Source organism: Bombus affinis, chromosome 6 (genome assembly GCF_024516045.1).
Source record: "Bombus affinis isolate iyBomAffi1 chromosome 6, iyBomAffi1.2, whole genome shotgun sequence".
NCBI lineage: Eukaryota > Metazoa > Arthropoda > Insecta > Hymenoptera > Apidae > Bombus > Bombus affinis.
Window position 1 is genome coordinate 12,179,202 of NC_066349.1, and position 24,911 is coordinate 12,204,112.

General features: G+C 38.7%; 1 protein-coding gene across 2 annotated transcripts in view; it reads left to right on the forward strand.

Annotated features, from left to right (window-relative positions):
- The window catches only part of LOC126917646 (protein rhomboid), a 488,728-nt gene that overhangs the window by 132,803 nt on the left and 331,014 nt on the right, over window positions 1–24,911 (forward strand). The gene's annotated exons all lie outside the window — the stretch shown is intronic.

Sequence of the window (24,911 nt, forward strand, 5' to 3'; positions counted from 1 at the left end):
GAAATATATAGTGAAGTTTGATATAGTAGTGTTATAGGAATGTTGCTGTACGTAGAAGAAGAATATCGAAGTAAATACGCGTTGAAGATTTTCATCGTGAAGTTCTCCAGAAGAGTCATTACCATCAGAAAATCCTGGCGATTCTGAACGAACACTTTGCAACCTTCTTGCGCTCCTGCCACTTTGACGTACTAAATCGAGCAACAAATTTCGCTACAAACTACAAATGCAAAAATGTTACGAAAGATAAAGGTAATTTACGAAAGAATGGACAAATTTTTACAAAAGACGCGAGAGTCTTAAATATTCGCCTGCTGAACATTTGTAGAGCGTATCAGAGGCAAACAACGGTCTTGAGAGGGGAACACGAGAAATGGAAAGTCCGCCGTGCGGAAAGGCGACGACCGTTACGGTTCGCGCGATGCAAATGAACTCGTAAATTAAATCTAGTCGCCTGCGACGATAGAAAAAGGCGGAGAGCCAGGTTAAAGCCAAGAGAAGAAATCTCTTCTTCCCACGGGACGCCGCGAAATTACAGTTGAAACTTCCGCGAGACGCCGTCGAACTTTCGATCTTCTGTTTCTTTCTACTTCCTGTCGCTCGGAGCATTTCAATCGACCGCAAAACTAAACATCAAGCCGTCCGATGTAACAAACGAGATGATGTTACGAGTAACAATGCTCGTGGCAAGACCGGTGATGTAACGTTTGGCACATGTCCAACTGTCCGTATGCCTTCGCTAAAATATTAGTTTCTCTTATTCCCTTTCGACTTGCGAAACTATCCTGTTGGATGATGTTTGCATTTTTGTGTTTGATATAATTTACGTGTTACCTCGTGGCCCGTAATTTCTTCGTCTTTCACAGTTCTTTCTTCTTCGAAAATACCGACTTGTTGGATAAACTTTAAATCGTCGGAATTTTTATTACATTGCAGAAATCCGTATATGATATCGACGTTGCAGCGACGAACAATAGCTTAGAGAAGTTATAATTAAATGTTACACACGAATTTAGAGATACCAAATATCATTAACAAGATACGAATCAAAGGAAGTATACGAACTATCTGAATGAATAGTAATTATTAAATCAACATTTTCATTTGCACTACCTATATAGTTGCAACAAATTTTACTCCATCGATAAACAATTCTTACTCGTTCAGCATCAGAAGGATTATACGAATCGCTCGTTTATCACGCAATCGGTCGAAACATTTTTTACGTTGTACGGTTTAGGAATAAAAGGATCAAACATCAACCGCTAATAACTGACTGCTATTCTCCTCGAAATGAAAAAAGTTTTCTAAGAAACGAAACCACGACTAAGTACTGGATAAAGAGAGCCTCTAAAAAGTTCATTACGGAGCAATCATCTTTGAAGTTACCGTACGTGGCGAAAGGAAAAAGAATTCCGCTTCGCCATACACACAGCGACCATCCTTAGAGTTATTTTACAAGGCGAAAGCGAAAGAGCTGCGGTGCAACGGCGAGCGGATCCCATGACATATGCTATCGACATTACGAATCCATTATCCGTACGTGTCGGAACGTAAAAACGAAACGAACGAAATAAAAGTGGCGACGGTGCATCTCGATGAAGCGATCTGGCGTACGCGTGGACAGTGCGCCGCGCTCGGGACAAACAGAAGAAGAGAAAAATCTGGCGAGTGGCCGAGTGCGTGGGCGTATTTCCCAGGGTCTCGCGATGATACGCCTGCCCCCTCTGTATCCGGCGCCTGGACCCAGCATCGCCAGGTAAAATATTCGGCCTGCTGGAACCGTCCAAATGAAGGCGTTACGTGCTCGTACTCCGGCGAGACACGCGGCGCTCTCTCGATCCGAGGAAGAAACGAACGCGGAGACGCGAGAGGAAGGCAGATAGATTAGAAGGGGAGAGAAAAGCAAACGACCGTCTGAACCGCGAGGAACGCAGACGACGTAAAAAGACGACGGGAAAGTTGGGAATCAATGGACGCGATAGAGAGAAAGCAACCGAAGAGAAGAACAGGCGAGAGGTCGTGAAAAAGGGTGGACAGCGTTGAAGAGGGAGGTAGGATACGGTTAAAATCTCACGATCGAGGTTAACGTTCTTGGGCTGTTTATAGATTCATGATTTTCGTCCTTTATTCTGCTATTTCTTTTACCGCTGATCAAGATACACGAGAGAAGGAGATGTACATGGTTGCTTTATGTACGAATTGCTTCTACTCCAGAAATACTCTAGTACTTGTACGTTGGCTCGATCGTGGTTAAATTATAGTTTTGTGTGCTGAGTTTCGCATCGAGTACATCATGCGTATTGCCTCATATTCATACTTCGCATACACGATTAATTTTTAAATATTCCATTAGTTCTAGTGTGCTCTTCGTGAAAATATACCAACGAAGCATCTTTTTTTCTCTTTCTCTTTCTGTATATCGTGTCAAACATTCTCAACATCGATCTCTCACATTCTAAAGAATCTTCGAAAACGTCCCAATTTCTTTAGAATGTCTTGCACGATTTCAATCGTCGTTGAACATTTGACTGCCGGTCGAAAACCTTGGGATACCTTCCATTTTAAAGCTTCAGTATTTTATTTAAATTATAAACTTTACATTAGCTCGCGTTGCTCGTATTACCATTTTACGAGTTAGTTACTTGTTTTGTTGTATACAATCTCAAGATAAACGACCATCGTTTTGTCATCACTTACATTTGCTCAATTTTGAAGTAGATGACTGACCTACAGGTTTCGTACAGTATCGCGTGTATTGGTACGTGTATAGCCATTAGTATTGACATAATTAATCTGTCCCCGGCAATCGCATTTGGTAAAGTTTCGCACAATGAAAGACGTGGTGTACTGCAGGTGACTGGATGAAAATGTGTGTCTCGAACAATAAGGAACAGGGAACTGTGAAATCCGTTTCCGTTTTTCAGTCAGCCCTCGCTTCGAGAACCTATTTACCTATCGTTTGGATCTTCGTTCTATAGCATAACGCGGAGGACACGAGGCAGTCATTGTGAGAAATCGATTTTGTGCAAACGACAGAACAAATGCACTTGTCTCTGACACTTCCATTACTTTGCATCCCGTGTATCTTCCATCCGCTTAACTTGGCCGCGCGACACCTGTCTTGCAGCTCGCTTTGTTCCCATTTCGTTCTCATTTTAACGATAAACTCGCCGCTCCGCGAACGTACCAATCGATATCCCATAATTTAATAAACGATCGGCTAGAACGTCTCTTGTCACGAACGAATTAAGTCGCTCTCGCATTAACCTCCACAAACGGACAATTAATTAATTTAGACGCGATAAAGGTGGACACTGATGTAACAGAAACTAAGCATCGTTAATTGGATTCGGTGGTGGATGTCGAATCCAGACAAGATTTGTTAATCGTTGTTTGAGCACGGAAAGTGGATTTTGATTACCGTGGTGATTAATGGCGCGATCGAGAATTTCACCTGAAACTATGTTTGGTTGATTGGCGACTGGCATAGTGGATCGTCGAATTTTGACATGTTCAAATTTATTTTCTATGGTTTGGTTTAACAAACACTAAGTAACAGCAGAAACGACGGTAGACCAATTTAGTCGAATTCACTATACGATGCTCCGCGAGACCTAATCTTAAAATTGGAAATTGATGCAGAGAAGGAGTCGGAAATACCATTGAAAAGTTAACAAAGTCGAAGCCCGGCCGTTTCGTATTTTCTAATTTCTAAATATGAATTATAACGTACGGATATAACGTACAGATGGAAGATATATAGGGACATATATCATCAGCTTTATAGTTCTTCGAGAAAAAGCAATTCGATTAAATTTGCATTTCGCAATACTGCGAAGCGTAGGTTAAAAGCACTGTCGCTCTAAATAAAAAAAGATATCTCTCATCGGCCTTTTCGGTAATGGAGGTGAAGAGCATATAGGACGCAGCTGTCATATTTTCCTTCCGGTATGCATAAAATATTTTTTCCATTTACTGCACTTACGCAGAGTAATTTCGCTTAGTGGCTATTATAAAAAATTGGACGTTCTAACCAGTATCGATAATAAAATAATACGATTCAAGAGTGAATGAGCGATACAATTATACGAAATATAGATCTAAAATTCCTTCGTTTCTATTCGAATGAACAAAATTTACAAACGATGCTTCCATTATTTGATAAATCCACTCTACATATATCTATGTAACTATATCTATGTATGATTTTGGTAGCTAATCTAGGACCTTTGCACGATACTCTATGTTAATTACACAACAGATTACCGAGCTGGACAAAACAAGCAGCGTGTTTAATACGACTGCAACCGCGTCGACCAGTGCCAACAATACAAAACCAACCGTTAATCGTTCCAAATGAAACCGTCGGTCGATTTTCTTCGTCGCTCGACGAGGCAGCAAGAAAACGTTCAATGTTCGAGCTAAATACCTTTGGCTCGATTATCAATTCTGTAAGTCGTCGTCGTTGCAAAATCGTAGTATCGAGTGTTAAACGATGCTTATCTTATATCAGTCCACCAATCTTTTTATTTATTTATTTGTTAGTTAACGGGTTACATCTTTATACTTGGTACAACGAAGTAAGTGGAAATAACGCGCGTACAGGTATACGTGAACAAGAGAATACGAAACAGGTATAAATCGAGTGTGGCGCGAATCTACTACTCGACCTAAATACGTGTAAAGCAGATTTCGCTGGAGTTTTGAACGATGGTAATGAGCCACCAAAGAAATCGAGTTTACGAGCGAAGGGATTAGCCTGTTTACAGATACGGTCAAGACAGTTGTTTAGGGCAGAGATCGTTGAATGCCGAGTTGAGTGGAACGGTGGGTGGGACCTGAAAGTTGTAGACGGAACATTAAACTTGATGAGACTGGGAATGTCAGAGCAATTTATGCGATTGTTCGTGATTTTGTAAATAAACGTTAGATCTGACATAAACTTACGCTGCCGCAGCGTGAGCAATCCGAGCCAGTTAACAAATGGGTCGTAGTTATGACAGGTTTTTGGGGTAGGTTCATCTATCTCGTTTAAAGGACACAAAATGCAAGTTTCTTTTTTTCTCCTGCCTTTTTGTTTCTGTCAAAATTGTTTTTTTATTGCTGTATTTTTCCAACGAGTAGATGGATGTTGTTTCGGTATTCCGTATAAGAGAATCCCGTGTAACAGAGGGGTTAGTCGATTTAACAAATGACAGGCTCGTTTGAGCGTTAATAAAATATAAAAACTAAACACCAAGTACACCGAGGTCTCGTTCAAACGCAATTCCGTGTTGTCCGAGGTGCTCTGAACTTTTGCCATAACTTCGTTTACTTCGAAATTTGAGCACGAAGAGTACAAAAGTGCAAATAGTCGATTATCGCTCGAAAACAACTAAACTCTCGACCGATTAAATAACGAATTAAATCCAAATAAATATACGCCGTTATATTATCAGAAGATTTCTATGATCTCTTATTGCACGATTTATGAACGCCGATAGATCTTTCAGTATTATTCGAATTTTCGGATAATCGAGCTTCTACTGCAGAAGAAAATCACGTTTTACGATATACCTCATACTCGTGTCGCCAGTACGAATGATATCGATGGAAAGTTTTTCACTTTGCACGAGTAATCAGCCTTGAAATCGTGACCAATGGAACGATCCGCTAGGACATAGGAACCTGGTCCTTCCGCGGCCTGTTAGATATAGATAGGTACGTTTCCTTTTCCAGGTTACGTTTCTTACGTCCATTGACCGTGCACACCCGTCCGACGATAATAAAGAAAATAGAGGGCGAAAGGTGGCCTCTCTATACGTCCAGCCAACTGCTCCAGTTCGCTTTCGAATCGGCCGCGATATTGGATCCCATCATTTTTCAGGGAAGTCGCGTCCCCCCTCGCGGCCACCGCAACCCTTCCTTCTTTTCTTGTTGCGCGCACCGCCGATTCCAGATTTTCCCTTTCCACCGTCCACCATTATTTCTATCCGCTCAATGGAACATGAATCCTATGTTTTTATATAAGCCGCGCCTGAGAGATTGCGCTGCAGAAATGGCATTTACTATCGTTGGATACACCGTCTTTTTGTCCACTTCTCTTTCTCGTTTCTTATCGTTGCTTCTTGGGATATTTTGAGCATTGGATTCTCACCATAATTAGTTGAAGCTGTTATGGTCCGTTAAAACGTCGCGTTAACCTTTCATTTGTAATTTCGTTGAATTTATTTGCCCGATCGAATTTCGTTCTTATTTTCTTTTTTTTTTTTTTTTGTCTTTGGAGGACAGAAATTCCTGTTAATTTCCAGATGGTTCGCTATTTAACTATTTAGCGTTCTATCAGCGTAGAGGAAACAACGATATATAATGCGGGTAACACAGTTTTAACGAATCTACTTTGTGGATCCTCTTTGTTCTCTGCTTTCACGTTAGAAATTAATAAATTAAATATTAATCGCTCGAGTGATCAGTGAGATTCTTTCACGAAAAAAATTTCGACGAAATACAATTCCCTTTTGGATAAGAGATCGCCTGAAATTTGGCTACCTTTTGAATTTTAACGTTCTGGTCTCTTTGAATAATTGTAACGTTATTTTTAATTGATTTAATGCAATTTAAACAAGAACACGTGTAAATAAAGAGACAGTACTTTGTATTGGATAATGTAAAAGTCCATTTTAATCGAACCAACCTGTTAATTGTCGTTGTCGAACGCAATCAAACTGTGCGCCGCGAGGTAAAGTTTTAACTTTAAAAGTCAATTTGTCCGACGATGTTAAAGGCGTAATAGCGTTCAACGTAAACTTAAAACGACCGTTTAGCCTTAATTATCTCGACTATTTTTTAACGTAATCTTTAGCACAACACAAAAAATATAATCTGTTCGTAATAACAGATTATTGTATCAGCAATACGCAGAGTGTATAATTTGCCATTCTCTACGAGAAGAAATATTCCTAATGCATAAGGTTTCCTCCTAAGAAAATCTGAAAGTAAAATCATTCTCTAACGAGTTTTTAATATTCCCATGAAAATGTGTCAGATAGTCGGAACAACGCTTTAAAAATCGCATATACTGAAACATTCCTTCAAGTTCGTTATTCATCGCGCTCTTCAAAATTTACAATGAATATATGTAGTTTGCATTTACAGGATTCAGCTTTTAAGGCTCACTTTTCGATCCAACGCGTTACCACTGTTACCGTTTTATTTACCATCGGAGAATAGTTTTATTTGCAACTGTTCTTTTTTAAACCGTTCCATTAGAGTAACTTTCACGATGCAGCATGGTAGTTGCAGCGATCTTCCAACGAGAGCTGTAGACGGAACGAAAACATTTTACCAAAATGAATGTTTCCAAGGCTGATTCAACTGGCCTATTAACGGGGTATTGGTAAGCTCGGTCGTTCCCTTCGCTGTTGGAACGCACGGTCGAGGTTTGAGCTGGCTGTGAGAAGAAGGCGAACGGAAGGAAGGTTGGCAGCGTGCTCGAACGCGAAGGGAAGGAAGCGAGCGAAGCGAGTGGAGGGAGAAGATGGCGCACGGCAGGCGCGTGGCTCCCACGGGTCGCCTCGAGCCTCCGCTGGACCTTGAGAGGGAGATAGTCGAGCACCGGTCTCGAATACGCATGCTGTGATCGAAATTCCCGTCTCAGACCGGTTGCTTCCGCGATCGTCTCTGAAAGCCATCGTACTCCACGAGGAAAATTGAATGTTCGCGTGAAGAGAGCGAGATTAATCTGTCTGGTAATAGATTTTTAAAACGCTGCAATAGAAAACTTTAATCGATCGATAGAACTTTAAAAATATTTTTACATATACGTAAGTTATTTTAATCATTTTATTCGATGGTATCTTTTCACTTCAACGATATCACGATTATTCCCTTCGATTTTCTAAATTCACTCGTTTCGAATATTTCTCGGGAAGCTTTAAATAGACGAGCTTTACAGACTCTCGCTCTATCGTGATTTATCATCGATGATTTATCCTATAATAATCTGAGCCAATGTGAAACTAATTCTTGGTTATTTCGTGGTATCCAATGTCGCTTGAGTCCCGTGGTATCGTGATCCTAATTCAGATACGATACACTTTCTACTTCGTTTATTTCAAATGCCTTCCAACGAGCTTTAAAGTAACGAAGCTTGCAAACGTTTACTATGCGACTTTTTTAAATCGTTTCTCTGATAATGTGGATCAATGTAAAACCATTTCTTGGTCATTCTATTGTATCTATCGTCGGTTGAATCCTGATTCGAATTCAGGTACTGGGTAAGTTTCTTCGAACTTTCTATTTCGATGTTTTACGATACTATACAAACTTTCACCATGTAATTCTTTAAATAATTTCTCCGATAATCTAAATCGATGTAGAACCATTTCTTGGTTGTCTTATTGTATCTATCGTTACTCTTCGATCCTACGATACCATTGAAATTCAGGTATCAGGACCCGCTACTCTGATCGAACATTTCTCGTTAGAATAAAAGTCGATCCCTTAAAGATCGTTGAAATGATAGTCGATCGCTAAGAAGGTGAAGTGGATTTTAATGGCAGCAGATAACAAATCAGTACGGTAGCAATGTTAGCGCGCAGCTAATTGCCAAATTGGGGAAGGAAGAGCGAGCAAAGAATGCGGCAAAGGAGTCGGGCCGAGGGAACCGCTGTAAAGGTCGAGGCTAATTACTTTATCCGGACGTGCAGGCTAATGGACGTACGAAAGGTTAATGATCGTCGACGCCGAAACGGATGGATCCCTTCGAGAGGCCGTTTAGTCGATTCTTTCTCGAACTCGCGTGAGCCTCCGTTATTAAATATCGCCGTTCCTCTCCGATTTCTAAACTTTTTCCAACTTGCTCCGCGAGAAAATTCCCCTTTCAATGCGATTTTATAGCTCGTCAACAGAAACCAACTGACGAAAGTTCCACTCGACGGATCTCCGGATTTATGAATTTTCACTTGATATTTTATGCATATCCGTAGAACAGAGTGGCTTAGGAAAGTTTTTATCGTTTGTTCGTGGACGTTTCATCGAAAACCGTGGCTTTTCTGCTGCCGGGACGGATTAATGGACAACGGTGAAGTACCAAGCGTTGAAACGATTAAAAATTCAAAGATGCCTTTCTGAAGCATTTTGTTCGACCGGCTTTAACGAAACTACAGTCGGTTGAAACGGTTAATAATGAATTTCTGATGTTGTCTTTTGCCTCAGCGGCAGATGTACAAAGTTATACAGAAATACGAAGATAATGTTGTAAAATGAATTTCAAGATAAGATTCGTGGAATTTTAGATTCGAAATGCATCGTCGCAGTTCTTCCGCACAGAATCGATCTAACGTTGCTACGAAAAATTTACGATTTCTATGTGCTGATGCATTTCGTTTGTATAACAGCAACAAGTTGAATAATAAAACAAGCAAAGTTCTACAAGTGAGTTTTACAAATTACAAAATTGCCAACTATCTGTCCTAATCGTAAAATTGTAAATTCTAACACGATGCGACCGAAGTCCACGATGTCTAACTTGTCCTTGTGTGGATTCACTAGCTTCGATATTTAATGGACGATTCTACGACAGAACTTTTCCACAGGAATGTCTGAAACGTTGCAACGAAATTCGAAGCCATTTGCAATAGACAATAATAAATATACGCAGAGGCTGGAATAACACGCGAGCAAAGAGGATCAAACGTCCTAACCGTTTCTTACAAAAATACTAAGAAATAAGCTGAGGTTTCTGCTGTTTATTGGCGGAGCTCGACTCGAAGCCAGCGTCGAGATAAGATCGGAAAGAGGAACGAGAAAACTGAAGGATTCCCGAGGACATCCATTTATCCGTCTTTATGAAACGCGAGGATGGAAGAGGAAGGAGAAGAAGAGACGCGGCGCCGCAAAGGGATCAAACAGCGTCGATTCAGGAAACTCAGTCCTTTGCCTTTTCTCTCAATCTCTATTTCTTTCGTCAGCTTCGCCTTGTCTGGTCTTTTGAAGGCCACTTTTCATTGCTTTGTTCGTTGTACGATCGTTGCAGTCAGCACTGTTGAAATAACGTGACAGGTTAATTGAAAGCTTGTTTTGCCGGCGGAATTTCATTTTAACGAAGTCGAACACCTCGTAGAAATATATCGATTCATCGATCTGGCTTTCGTCCGTTCGAGAAGCGCGAACGAGGCATTAAACGACCGATCGTACGATCCGGCGAACTATGGCTGGCTATGTGGACCAATAACGCCTCTGCGAGAGGAGAGAGACCAGTCACCAAGGGATCTTATGGAATTGGGAAAAATTACGATTCTGCAAATGAAATTCAAAACGGGACGTTTCGATGCGACCGCGATCCGAAATTGTTCGCCGGCTTGAAATACGAGTCGGTTATCTGGCGAGTAACCTGGCCGCGTTGAATACGAATAGAAATCCGCGATCTTCCACATTTTAATTCTTTACACAATTTATTTTAGAAGCGTCACCGACAGCAGACGCGTATCGGATTCCTGCTATCTCGCCGAAATTATCGTTCGACGACAGCTGACAGTTTATTCGCGGCCAGTGAATTTAAGACGCTGCAACTTTCACGATATTGCGCGAGAATTATTTTAAATTATTCAATTAGACGAGTGTGGTTGAGAAAGACAAAATGATGGATTTTCAATGCAGCTTTGGAAATACTTCTGAGAAAATGACTAGGTTTGTACGAAGCTGAGCAGCGGCATCGGAATGAAACAAAGAAAGCTTTGCCTCTTTAGTATTTTGAATAAGAGCTACGTTTCATGCTAGGAAGTGAAAAAGTTGTAAAGAGAGAAAGAGAAGTCGCGTGTTAAACGACACGAAGAATACAGCGGAATGTATACGAAATACAATGGAGGATCGTTCAAACATTTGTTCTATCAATAATACACTGTGACAATTTGACGAGTTTCGAAGAGTAATGGTCTTCAAACTAATATTTTCAGGATACAAGTAGCTTTTCGGAACAACGTAGATTAATAATGATTAGCAGGGAACAAAGAGAAAACGAATTTCAAACGCATATCGCGCGATCTACAATAAATAAAATTAACTCGAGTAAAATTATACAATCATAAATATCGCACGACCAAACGACCGAAACCTCCCAGACGATGTAACCAACGTTCCCGCAGTAACACAGACGTTATTACCTAACGTCCAAAAAGGATACGTTGAGCCGAAATGCTCAACAAAATCCCTTTAAATTACACAGGACAGCTAACTGAAAACTACACGTATATTAAAGCCAAAAGAAGAAATCTGAAGCAAGAGGTGAATATTCCTGCTTTTCGCAAGAGCGATAGAGATAGATGCGTGGAAGAGGGGGCTGGAAGGCCATGTGGGTGGTCAATGGGCGATCCACGGTCCTCTGTATGAGATCTTTATGGTTTACGGTCGTATCTACCTATATGGTCGTAGTACAGTCGTGCATACCTGCCTACATTCGTATAACTCGACGACAGAGTTGGACAGAGACGGAAACTAAAAAGGGTTAGGAGGTGGAGGAGGGCGAAATCAAGGTGGGCAGAGATCTTTGTTGGCTTCGAGCGGCCGTATCGTCGAGTATTCGAGATCACCTTTGACCCATCCCCGTGTCTCTTCCATTCTCGTCTCTTTTCCTCTTTGCGCTCATCCTCTTTCGTTTCCTCGATCACGGTTTGCCTCTTCTTCCTCGTTGCGCTAGACGAATACATTTCGCCGATGATCGCGCTGCCGATATCAATAATTACAGTCTGCGAAATCCGCGTACGCTTCTTCCTCCTCTTCCTTCTCTTCTTCTTCTTCGTCTTCTTGTTCTTCTTTGTCTTTCTAGTTTGTTTCTCTTGGCTCTCTTGGTTCTATCGATGTACTGTACCGGCAAGAGTCTTGCCCGGAGAAGGCGTTGGAAAGAATGGCCGGGCTCCGGGCCAACGATGTCGTTTCGCACGCTTTAGCATTCCTTCTTTGTCGACGTTGCCGCGTACTTGCTAAATTAGAGAGAAAACGTTTAGAGGTATTCAACTTGAATGCAACGACCAGGGGTGCATCGTGTTATTTCATTGCAAATTCATAGGAAACGTGTTTCGGTGGTCTGCCGTTCCCGGCCACCTCTCTCGAATTATCTTCCTTAGCACGGCGAGAGTTGGAATTCGCATCGTATAGAATAAATTGAGTCTGTGACGTTCAATTTGTTTCACGGCAGCGGCTGCCTTCGTTTTCTACCGATTTAGTTTGCCCCGATTGTTTTTGCACTCCACGTGCTTCGTGCTCTGTGTCAGAATGTTAATGTCGGAGCACGAGTTAATTCGTCACACGGGTGACCGCTTTCGACCTACCTAATTATTTAGTTCCTTGGAATTCTTTCGATATTTCAAATAAATCGGGATAGAATAGACAGATAGATTTGTTAGAATTCTTTTTATGCCATTTTATCGCTATGAATATCCGTATTAATCGCGATTGTAATCGAGCAAATCAAAATTGATCCCTTCGTCTACATTTTAATTTCCTATTCGATCAATTTCTGTCGAGGTATTCGGCTTTTCTTCCTGTTAGTTTCTTCATTTCGTTAAATGTAGGATTAAGGATGTAAATATACGATTAACGTTCGACTCCTTAAAAACCGAACGACTCTCATAAAATCACTTCGCCAAGAAGGCAGTACAGGGTAGAAATTTGGTTATTAAATAAATATATACAGTGGCTACAAAAAAGTACAACTATTTCGTTTAATATATTTGTGTTTGTATACTGATTAATTAAGTTGAGTTTCACATCGTTTCGTAGTACGTTCACGTGACTATAAAAATCGAATATATACGATAAGAATAAAATGTGTGATAAAACTTGTGGAAGCTGCTAACAAAAAAACACTTCGTTGAAAATAAAGGACATGTACAAGTTAGTTTACCCGCTACACTTCTCTCGCTGTGTTATCCAGAATTTCGCTCATTAATAAAAATTCCCTTCAACGAAATGAGAAACGAATGATAAAAACCTCATCGCGCAACGTGGTTGAAAGAACGAGGACAAAAGTTCTATGTGGTGTCTTAAAAATTTCGCGTTGCGAAATGAATAAATATTCGTCAAGCCGTATATTTTCATGTATCTCGCCGAGTTTTATCATTCCAGGCAGAAAGGTTTACCCGTCTGGTAATAGAAAGAGGCCTCACGCGTTGGACAAATTAAGCACCGGCGGCGCGGTTGCCTCTTTAATGAGACAGTCGCGCCGCGAATATTTTTTTTCCATGGCGGTGGAGTGTCAGTTGACGGCAGGTGTAATTATAGTGGCAAGAGGGAAAGGAATTGTCGTTTCGTTCCTAATCGTAAGCGCATCCATGGTCGTGTAATCGACAAAGACTTGACTTGGTCTCGCGGCGCTGCCTTCGTTAATTGCGTTTCGTTTGTCGCGCTTAAGAAACACCTTTCTTCCTCCTTTTATTTTTTACCGAGCTAATTACGCTTGACGCGATCGCCTGTTTGGGAGGGTCACACCGCCGAATGACTAAGCAGAAGAAGCTTCGTTCGCTCTAACGTGATTTCGCTTCAACATGAATTTCCTCTGACTGTCCGATCGCGAATAAAATTTGTCTGGATATCTACGCGACGACGATCTAGGCGGATAGCTTTCTATAATGCAAGAATCAATCCAGCTACGTGTGCTTGTGTCGTACGATCCGGTATAAATAGCGTTCTTGTGAGGAACAATAAGGTTTAATGGAAGATTTTCTGCCTTTTCATTTATTCATACTGTCAGCTATTTTTAGACCTTGAATATCGATTATGATTTTTATAATGGATAGTACAAATTGCGCGATATGTCGTAATATAAATGGCATTCTTGCGCGGAACGATAAGGTTCGATGAAAAATTGTCTTCCTTCTCATTTGTTCATTTTATGAGACGTGTATTTGTATTTTGAATATCGGCTATGATTTTTGTAATGAATATCACAAGTTGCACGATATGCCGTAGTATAAATGGCATTTTTGTATGGAACAATAAGGTTTAACGAAATTTCCCTTCCCCTTCGTTCCTCGATTTTGTGACGTGTATTTAGAGCTTGAATATTGATTATGATTTTTGCAATTAATATTACAAGTTGCGAGATATGTTGTAGTATAAATGGCATTCTTGCGCGGAACGATAAGGTTCGATGAAAAATTGTCTTCCTTCTCATTTGTTCATTTTATGAGACGTGTATTTGTATTTTGAATATCGGCTATGATTTTTGTAATGAATATCACAAGTTGCACGATATGCCGTAGTATAAATGGCATTTTTGTATGGAACAATAAGGTTTAACGAAATTTCCCTTCCCCTTCGTTCCTCGATTTTGTGACGTGTATTTAGAGCTTGAATATTGATTATGATTTTTGCAATTAATATTACAAGTTGCGAGATATGTTGTAGTATAAATGGCATTCTTGCGCGGAACGATAAGGTTCGATGAAAAATTGTCTTCCTTCTCATTTGTTCATTTTATGAGAGGTGTATTTGTATTTTGAATATTGGCTACGATTTTTGTAATGAATATTACAAGTTGCACGATATGCCCTAGAATAAATGGCATTTTTGTACGGAACAATATGTTTTAACGAAATTTCCCTTCCTCTTCGTTTATCGATTTTGTGACGTGTATTTAGACCTTAAATATCGATTATGATTTTTATAATGGATAGTATAAATTGCGCGATATGTCGTAAAATAAATGGCGCGGAACGATAAGGTTCGATGAAAAATTGTCTTCCTTCTGATTTGTTCATTTTGTGAGACGTGTTTAGACTTTGAACATTGGTTATGATTTTTGCAATTAATATTACAAGTTGCGAGATATGTTGTAGTATAAATGAAATTCTTGTACGGAACAATAAGGTTTAACGAAATTTCTCTTCCTCTTCGTTTCTCGATTCTGCGACGTGCACTTAGATTTTTAATATTGGCTATGAGTTTTGTAATTTGTAATCGCGAAACAAGAAGGTTTAAAGTTTTCTTAAGGTGTGAAATTCTCTGTCTTTATATCTTTTAGAATGTACATGAACTTTGAATATCGTTTACGATTCTTCCGATAGAAACTATAAATTGTATGATAAGTTCCAGCGTTTAAACGTTCTTTATATCGAGCAATAAGATTTAATGGAAAATCACCAGTCTCATATTGTTATCTTCTCATCTTACGAGATGTACCTGGACCTCGAACATTGTTTACGATTTTTTTGATAGACATTACAAATTGCTTGATATGATCGTAAGAAAAATCCAAGACGTAAACAAAGAACAATACTTCCGGAACAAATATGCCCTGATATTCGTGCGGTGTTCGGACCTCAGCATCTTACGTGAAATTTGTTGGGCAAAATGTCTCTAGTATACGTCGTAAGTTTGAAAATAGCGCCACCTTCGGAGAGCGTTAACGCTGTTAACTGGAGGCGTAAAGTTAGCCCCATAAAACGTGCGTTACCCTTTTTACGCGTGACGATATCGCGGGTGAAAAATAACACGAACGCGTAAAAAAAAACGCGGGAATAACCTGGGCAGGATTTACGCGAACGCAGGCTGCGAGTTCCAAAGTTACACAGGGGAGAAATTGCAATTGTTATTAGCCTCTTAACCATCCGCGAAAGGATAATGCATTTAGCTGTGGCTGTCTGTTGAAGCCAGTCGAGGTTGCGCGCTTTTGTGACCGCGAAACAAAAACTGCAACCATTATTCGCCAACGTTGTAATAGTTTTATATGCAGAAACGATTATTCGGCGTAGAATTTATACGGCTTCTCCCTTTGTTTTTCGTCGAAAAACACGGTAATATAACGCTGAGCTAACAATGAAACGAAATTCGTTTGTTCGGTTGTCAATGTCGATTCTGAAACGATTGAAACTGTCATTTTTGCCGTGTTGTAAGTTATTTACTGTTTAATGTAAACTTTGGAAAAGCTCGGAGAATAATTAAATCTTCGTGTTTCCACACAGTGCGTAGCAATACGATAACGATGAAAAGATTGGAAATATCATTATTATTATTATCGCGATTTGTTATTAGCAATTTGATGTCGATTATTGGCAATATTAAAGTACTGTTAAAAATGAATTCTTTATTCGCGTAAAGTGTATCGTTTTGAGTTAATTGACACGCTTTAGATCTGTTGATTTTTGCTGATTCAAATTAATTTTTTACGAGTAATTCGAAGCAACTTTCAAGTAACTGTTGATGTGAACATAAAGTCACAGTTCTTAACACTCGTTGAATAAATAACGAAGCACCGGAAACTAATTTCAAACTTCAGATACTGTTCTACATTTTTAATTCCAGCTTCTTACATATTAATATCCTATACATATACGATGGGTGGATGCGTGCTTCTCAAGAAATTACTTATATTATTATTTATATAGACGAACGATTACAATATTAATGCAAATGATTCAGGCATGAATTATCTTTTCTGAATTATTTGGAATAATTATCAAGGCAATATTGCTCTTATATAAAACATAACGATTATAGTATTCCTCTCTTGTTATGGACTCTTACAAATGACTCACGTCGCAAAGAGAAAAGAAAAGAATGGAGAAAAAACCGTGAGATCGAAACTGATATCATTTCTTCCCACAGAACAATTCACCGGCTGCTGAACGGCGTGGTCAACGAAGGCCATTGTAACACGATTGTAACGTTAATCGAGTGATGGATGATTCTCGTAATTATGACTTCGCGTCATTAAACGAAGCACTTTTTTTTACGTAATAAGATCTTAAAGACAGGAAATCTTTCGTTGTACGAAATCTGTATATCTTCTACATAAAGTTAAAATATTTCTTGACATTGTCCATTACATTGTCCATTTCTTTAACATTGTTCGTTCATTTCTAAATATAATAAATCTCATAGGGATATTAACAAATTAGAAGAGTGTACGAAGAAAATTCATGAAATTTCGAAGACATCTAATAACATTACCCACATTTGGTGAGGACATCTGTCAATTATAATTAGCTTCCACGTCTATGTCTTGATGAAAGATAATTTTCATGAGATGTTTAATTGTAAAACCAATAATATCATTAAACCGATTATAAATAAATCACAGTATCCGGACTGATTTTAGCACAGTCAATTCCAATGCCCCAAGCGATCACAGCTTAACTGGTTGCAAAATAAAACATTAACCCAAATCTAATCCAGTATTTACGATTCGAATGAATAGAGTAAGTCATAAAATAGGTTAAGAGCACCAAATTAAAATTAAAAAAAAACTAAATTTTATCGACAAGATCCACGAGGACGTCAGGCATCAACAGGTAGAGCGAAATTTTTCACGCCTTATTTCCGTGAAAAACGACTCTCGTCTTGGACTTTAGTTGACCTCAAAAACCCGCGAAGAGTGTCATTCCAGCCGAATACTTTGCAGTTCGGATAGTAAATTATTTTAGTACTCGAAGACAGCAAACATTCTTATTACTTTAAACAATAACAATGTTAAAATGTCGTTGAAATTATTTCAACTCTTTATTCTCCATCCGCAAGTACCTGTTATATCTTGTTAATCGGTAACATTATTTTGGACGTTAGTATGCAAATTTCGTTTAAATTACGTTGCATTTACCGTTCTTACATTTGCCCACAATTAAATTTACATTCCTACACACGGCATACTCCGAGCGACTAATTTTGCAGCAATATAATCCTTGCTAATGGCAGTGTTTCACGATGAGGGAGGTACTCCTTCCTTAATTAAAAATTTAGAAAGCAACTAATTTAATTAAAAGACAATAGCACGGTGTTTTAGCGTTTTAATCGTTCCCAACTGCACTTTGAAATATAATCGCTGGATTTGTACCTTGATGAGTTGAATAAGTAAGACCATAAATTAAATTTAAACAGTATATACTATAACAGTGCCAGGCAGCCAGATAGACATGCGATCTTCAACTAAAGAGTCTGTTTTATCTATCGTTTATTTTATTTTAGAAAGAAAAAGAAAATAGAAAACCTCATTCATACCGTATACTTTCTTACATTATTAGTAGTCTGTGTGATGTTCAAGTAATTAAGTGCATATTTTTATAAACCTACCTAAAGAGATGAAACTAAAACAGGAATTCACTTCACCCGCCAAATATCACAACAGACCTATTATACTTTGGATGTTTAATTTTGGATTTTGAATTCCCCGTAAATACGCGTGTTAACCGGCAGTTTGATTAGTAATAAAATGAATCGTTTAATCGAAAATAATTGGGAATGCTTCAAGTGCTGCAAGGTAAACCTCGCTACGTCCATCCTATCGTTCCATTATTATTTTTTCTTTTTCTCTCCACACATTCTTCTTAATTATACTTCGCTTATCACTCGTGAAACGCGCCAACGCGATGAAAACAGGATTTACTTGTATCATCGATTCACGACCAAGGAAACCTTGAGTGGCCAATTATTTTCACACCTAAACTAACTCGAGTCACAACGAGCCCAAGCAAACGACTAATTACGGCACAATTTCGTCGATTGGTTCACTCAACTCTTCGTAAAAGCTTTCCATGCCATCCTACGATAACATCGAACCATAACACATCGGCGGTCTACTGGACTCGCCTAATTGCGAGCGACTCTTTTCCACGAGATTTTCTGGTTTTTTTTCCTTTTTTTTTCTTTTTTTTTTGGTAAAAGGGCATCCAAACAGCTGGACAGGCAATTCGTCGTCTCGTGGGCATCGATCCATCTGTCCAATGCATCGCGACATCCGACACTGCGACGTTTGAATAGAAGCCATTGTACCGCGACATTGTAACGACTCGATCGAACCAGTATCGTAACGGTCGAACGACTTCGCAATGCCGGTGACTACCGCGAGAAATTGTTTCTCAAAGTAGTTCGCACAGGTGGTGCCGGATGATTCGCTCTTGCTTCCAGACATTTCTATTCTCCTCCGTCTTTCCCCTCGGCCGCCCTTTCCTCTTCAACAGCCCTCCGGCTCCCTCGACACGTTCTGCGATCCTTCCTTGTTCTCACCATTGTTTCGAGTTATACCAGTCGAACTTGAATCTTTCATGTCGAACGTTGAAAAGCGGATGGAATTTTTTATCACATCCCTTCGGGAACAAAAGCTTCCGAATTCGGTTCGGTTTAGGTGCAACACGTGTAGTTGGATTTCCGTTTGTTTCAGTTGGTTCGTTCGTTGATCCTTGTTGAGCGTTGTGTTTTAGTTCAGCCAGCGTAAATAAGCGTAATTAAACGGCGGATATTTATGCGAATTCATGGTTTTCAGCATTCATAATTAAGGAAATAGAATCTGCGTAGAAAATTGTTTTCTCTGTTATCAAGTACTATGAACGGCGCTGCACCCTGCATATTTTATATATTTCTTCGTATCACGTGTATCCTGTACGATTCTTCATTTACAAATTTCCTATGAACGCGTAGAAACCCACCGTCTAATTGTAATTAGTAGAGCGCGAATTTTCACGTATTTATGCGTATTGTGCGTTTACGGGTTAATCGAAGGGTGTAAAAATGCACAGAGAGCGCGTGATATACAAAAATATATAAAACCTATATAAAAAATGTATAAAAGTAGATAGATGAAACAAATCGAGGCGTTGCTCTTCTATTTGCGTCTCATAGCAATATAAATTTGCATAGGTAAGTTATTCGACGTTCAGTGTGATCGACTTCGCATCGAACGTGTTAAGGAAATAAGAGTAAAATTATTATTATTATTATTATTATTATTTTGACATTAATTATTTTCGATATTATTACGAGTCTCTACTTTGGATATTTTTTATATTTTCGCACGTTATGTAAATTTGGTAAATCTTTGTAAATTTAATACTATGAAAATGATATGTAGATTGCAAAGCGCTTTCTTGGCAGAAAAGAACACGTGTAAGTACTTTCCGTACGTACTATATAAAATATACTATATAAAATATGACTATCCATCCTTCAAGTTGCATTCTAAAAGCAAATTGACACTGTCTTTCTTCCTTTACAATTTTTTACCATTTTTTTATCCTCGTCACGATCACGCTTATTATAAGTTTGTAGTTGGTTGGGCAAGCTCGATGAAATTTTTCAAGTCGAAATTTACGAGCAACTTGACTCTATACCCCGTAGTAGTCTCAACCCGTAGTCCGCTATTCTCTCGCTCTTGATAGGAACGACAATCTTATCATCTTCTAAGAAAAGTTGTATCGATTCCTCTGTCTCTGTGTATTTTCTGATTGAAAATTTACGACACGTATGAAAAACGTTACTGGAGAAATAATTTGCTAACGGTTGCTTAATTTTCCCTGAATCTCGAGCAAATAATTCGAAATTACCTTTGATTTCATTTTAATTTATGAAAAATAAAAAAAAAAAAGAAAAGAAACCTAAGAAAAAGAACCTAATTCGAGTTTTCGGCTAAGAAAATAAATCTCGCATATTTATCGTTTGCGATAAAATTATATTGTATCGTTAAATATATTATATCTGCAAAAGTACCGAGTTATTGTAAACAATTAGCGGTGAACATTTTGTTCCAACCCGCTATAGCGAACGTATTAGTATAATTTTCGTACAACTTAAGTAACGCGAGGATTATAGCACTGAAACATTCGCGCGATTATTCCAGTTGTCTTTTAAAACATTTAAAAGAGTATTTACGTGCTCCACGTTGGGAAACTGTTCATTCGTGAAAAATGCGGGATGACACGAGCAACGTTTAATATTGTCCCGTAATGCGGGTACTTGCGATGGACATAGTATACCCTAAAAAAAGGAGGGGGAGGGGGGAGATAAAACTGGTACAGTTGCAAAGTCCGGGCGTACCTAAAAGCAGGCCATTTTTGTCGCAAGCTCTCTTCTCTGAAAAGAGACGAGTCATCCGTTTTATGTGGACGGTATGTGGCAGTCGCAGATTCGGACGCGAAAGTACAGGAGCGAAAAATTAGAGCGCATTACCCTGGAAAAATTTACAAGAGCGTCGAATAACTCCTGCCAACGAAATCCTCGTTAATCAGGCGTAAATTAAACCCTACAGAAACCATTACGATATAGGTTCGAGTTAATTGTGATATTATGTTGATGTGACGGAAGTAGGTGTAGGGTGTTGCTATTTAAACTCGATTCTATATTGATCTCTGATAATTAATTCGTTGTACGTAGTTTTCGAAATTTTGAATTTGACAACCTGTTAGAATTTTATTAAATCTACTCGCACGACGTTTATTTTAATTTACTAATTGGACAGGGGGACGCAGAAACGATCGTAACGCACAGGTGCAAAAATGTAACATATTTCAATCGTAATCCCTATATGTATACATTTATAAATTGATTTCAAGTGTGAATAATACAAACACGATACTCAAAGTTACAGTGTTAATAAATTTCGAAATATTTTATGTAGCACGTGGAACACGTACATAAAAGCTTCCATCGATAATGTCCAAATATTTTCATGACCCGGTGTATTTACACGAACATTATACGATCTATCCTACGCGTTTTCCAATAAAATTCACAATCACCAATAATTCCACAGCAATCGGAAGCAATCGATCTCTAACATACAGCAACATGTCGCATCAGCGGCGTATCAGTGAAATAAAATTAGATTTTATTCGCTTCGGGAAAATTCCTACCAACGAAACTGTCCAAACTCTCCGTTAAACGTGTCAAAAATAAGCATCGAAGTGTATGTAAATATATATTATGTATAAATCCGTAAATCTCAATCCTGTATTGGCAAGTATCGAGCAAGTTGCCGCAACCAACGTAACACTCTGCCGTTCCAGTCAAACAAGTTACTCAAAATCAATTAAACATGGAATATAAAACACGAACGACGACGCTAAAATGAAACTCTCGATACAGTGGCCATTAAAATCGCGAAGATTATATGGAATTGGAATTTAAAAGAGCAGATCCCCGCTGCTAATAAGCTAATGCAGGCCGCCCTTTTTGGTTTCGTTTGCTTTGCAGCTTCCTCAGCTAGTCGCAGCACGAGGCTTAATCGCGTACACAGCCGCGGTTTCTGCAGCTTTGCTACGTGTGTCGGCTGCGGTGTATACCTACTCATCGAAACTTGGCTGGCAAACGACTTTGCGGCTTGGCTAGATACCGCGCCCGGATAGATCGAGATATCTCTTTCCCGCTTTGCATGTGTATTCGATCGTTACCTTTACTGTTCAACGAGGAAACTTCGTTAACAGCCGTACGTGTAAGTCCCCTTTCGCTGTTTGTCGAATACGAAGCGCGTCTACGCGATCCTGGAAACCGCGATCGGCTGATGTTTTACGTTCTTACTTTTGAATTGGAGCCGCGTTAATTCAACAAGTTTCGCGCGACGCGCAGCAGCCTGACGGTTTTGCATAATTTAACGCGGAGATCGAGATTTCCTTCCTTCTTTTCCGTGGGAAATTTCTTCGGGGATATTGACACAAGTTTTCATAGAACAGCGGTTATTCTTCGGGACGTGTCGAGATGATCGTACTCGGTGCGCCAGTACAATTTGATGGATCGACGGAAGTTGTTTCGTAGGAATGATTAGTGGCAGGATTTTTTAGCTTTTGTGAGAAATTTGAAGCTGAAAAAAACGCGTTGGTGCAATTTAAGATGGATGGGAAATTGCATTGAGATAAAAGAAATTCGTTTCGAATAAATGAGTAATATGGTATCAAAAAAATGATCACAAAAAAAAAGATGAAAAATGATTAGTGGTAAAATTTGTGTGCATGCAAAATGTATAGTACGTTCGTGCAATATTGGATTAATAAGAAAAGATAATAAGATGACTGGGTTCCGAACAAATTGATTAGTAGTCAAGTAGCTAAGTAGTGAAGTTATTGCATTATATAGGAAATTTCATTATTTAATTTCTAATATTTAATATGATACTTTACGTCATCTATCAAATAGTCTGACATTGGAATATGATCGTTCTATATTCACAGTTTAATATTAGACTGATACATACCAAACGTCCTACGTACAGAGTCTGACTTTGACGGTATAATACTACTTATTGAATCATACTATTGTCACTTATCAACCGCATTAAAGAATCGTGTCTTAGGCTGTCCCAAAAGTTTCTTTCGTTTTACAAAGGAATAATATTTTATTCTATCGAGTTTGTTCTATTGGAACAAAATGGACCATACGTAATTCAATAAATTAATATAAAACAAGAAACGTTGTGCATCCATTGTTTTCTTATAAAACGAAAGAAACTTTTGAGACAACCTGATATATGTAGAATATTTAAGAGCTTTATTTTATAAATGATTATTTTAGAATCTGGATTCACTAGGAATTCTAACTCGTATTTGTATATATAAATAACTATCTTCTATTGGTAGTTATCTCGCAAAATATAACGCGCAGACAAAAATTTTAGTACGACAGTTATGTATACTATCTGTAGTATACTCTGTATACTACAGAACGCAGTAGGTTTCTAGTGATCTGACAGTCGGTGTATTATGTATCGTATCTTTTGAATGACAGCAGAGCGAGAAATAAAAATCTGGAAAATACAAATTGACGAACGAGATTTGATTTCTATGAGAGCTATTGTTTGCGAACAGGAATCCTGCTGACAATAAATCATCGTAAAAATTGTCTTCCTTGTAAGTGCGAACGTTGTACAAATTTTTATTCTCATTCACACTAACGTAATATCTTGAAAAAGGTGTGATTCCAAATTCTATATCTACCTATCTGCACGTAATACTCCGAATAAATTAAATAACCGAATATTTTCGTTACTATATCTTATCAACAGAGTTAGATCTCTCGAAGGTTCTTTAAAATGATTCCACGGCTCGAATCAAACAGGACCAATTTTATTACAAGTTCTCTCATTTATTACGAGTACGTCAATATCCGGCTGAATGAAAATGATGAAACTATTTTGCGAACCTAACACAATAGAAAGCTTACCGGGTATTAAAGGGAAGAGGATCAGAAGTGAAAGAGCTTTTTTAATGAATCTTTGGTTCGCGTGGTAGGATTTCCGCGTATCTGTACAGCTTAACGTTAAAGAAACAATATCGTTTTAATAAGTCAAAATTCATTTCGATCAACTTACTTCTGTCTACTGGCATTTCGAAATGATTAAACAAATTACCAAACTGTTCGCGTCTTGTATCATAGTATCCACAAATCTGCTATCTTATGAACCCGTCTTTCTGTTAATTTTGTAGTAAAACTGCAAACTGCCAATGTCTGTACAATAATTTTTTCCATCTTGGCAAAGTTTAACGAGAAAAGTCTACAATTCTAACGATCGACGTAAATTTGTTTAATGGTTTATATTTATCTTAAAACCGATATCTGTTCAATTTCTTGTTCAACGAATTTAAACAGTTAGAATCGGGAAGCATTTTATAATCGAAGTAATATAAGGAAAATAAATACGTACGTAGAATCGTCTTTCCACTTGAATAAAAATCCATATGAATTTTGCCAAAAGCAATTACGCAGCTGTAACAATTGCAAAACTACAGAGTAGTTTGATAGTTCTAGTCTGTCCTCCTAAGTTAAAATATCTTAATCGTTCGTTCTTCGAGACACATTGAAATAAGTTTCCCATTTTCTAAAGTAAAATTTTATTATACAGACCGTTACGAGACAACGACCGAATATTCTGAACCGAACGAAGAAAAATATTCACGGAAGAATAATAAGACTCTACTATTTTCTCGCGTGTCTTAAAACAGATAAGATACGTAAGCGCATTTTAATTAAACGAAAGGATAGTGTCAACGAACATACACATTTTCTTTCCTCGAGCAATCGAACTCGCAAACGTTTAACGATAATCGAGACTAAAAATTCTCAAAACCGTAACGAACGTAAAATCGTCGAATCGTTGACGCTGTTAATGCCCGGTTAATTGGTCGTTGGAGGGCAAACCTCGTGGCGTTGTCGATCGTCCGGCGACCGGCCCGGGATCG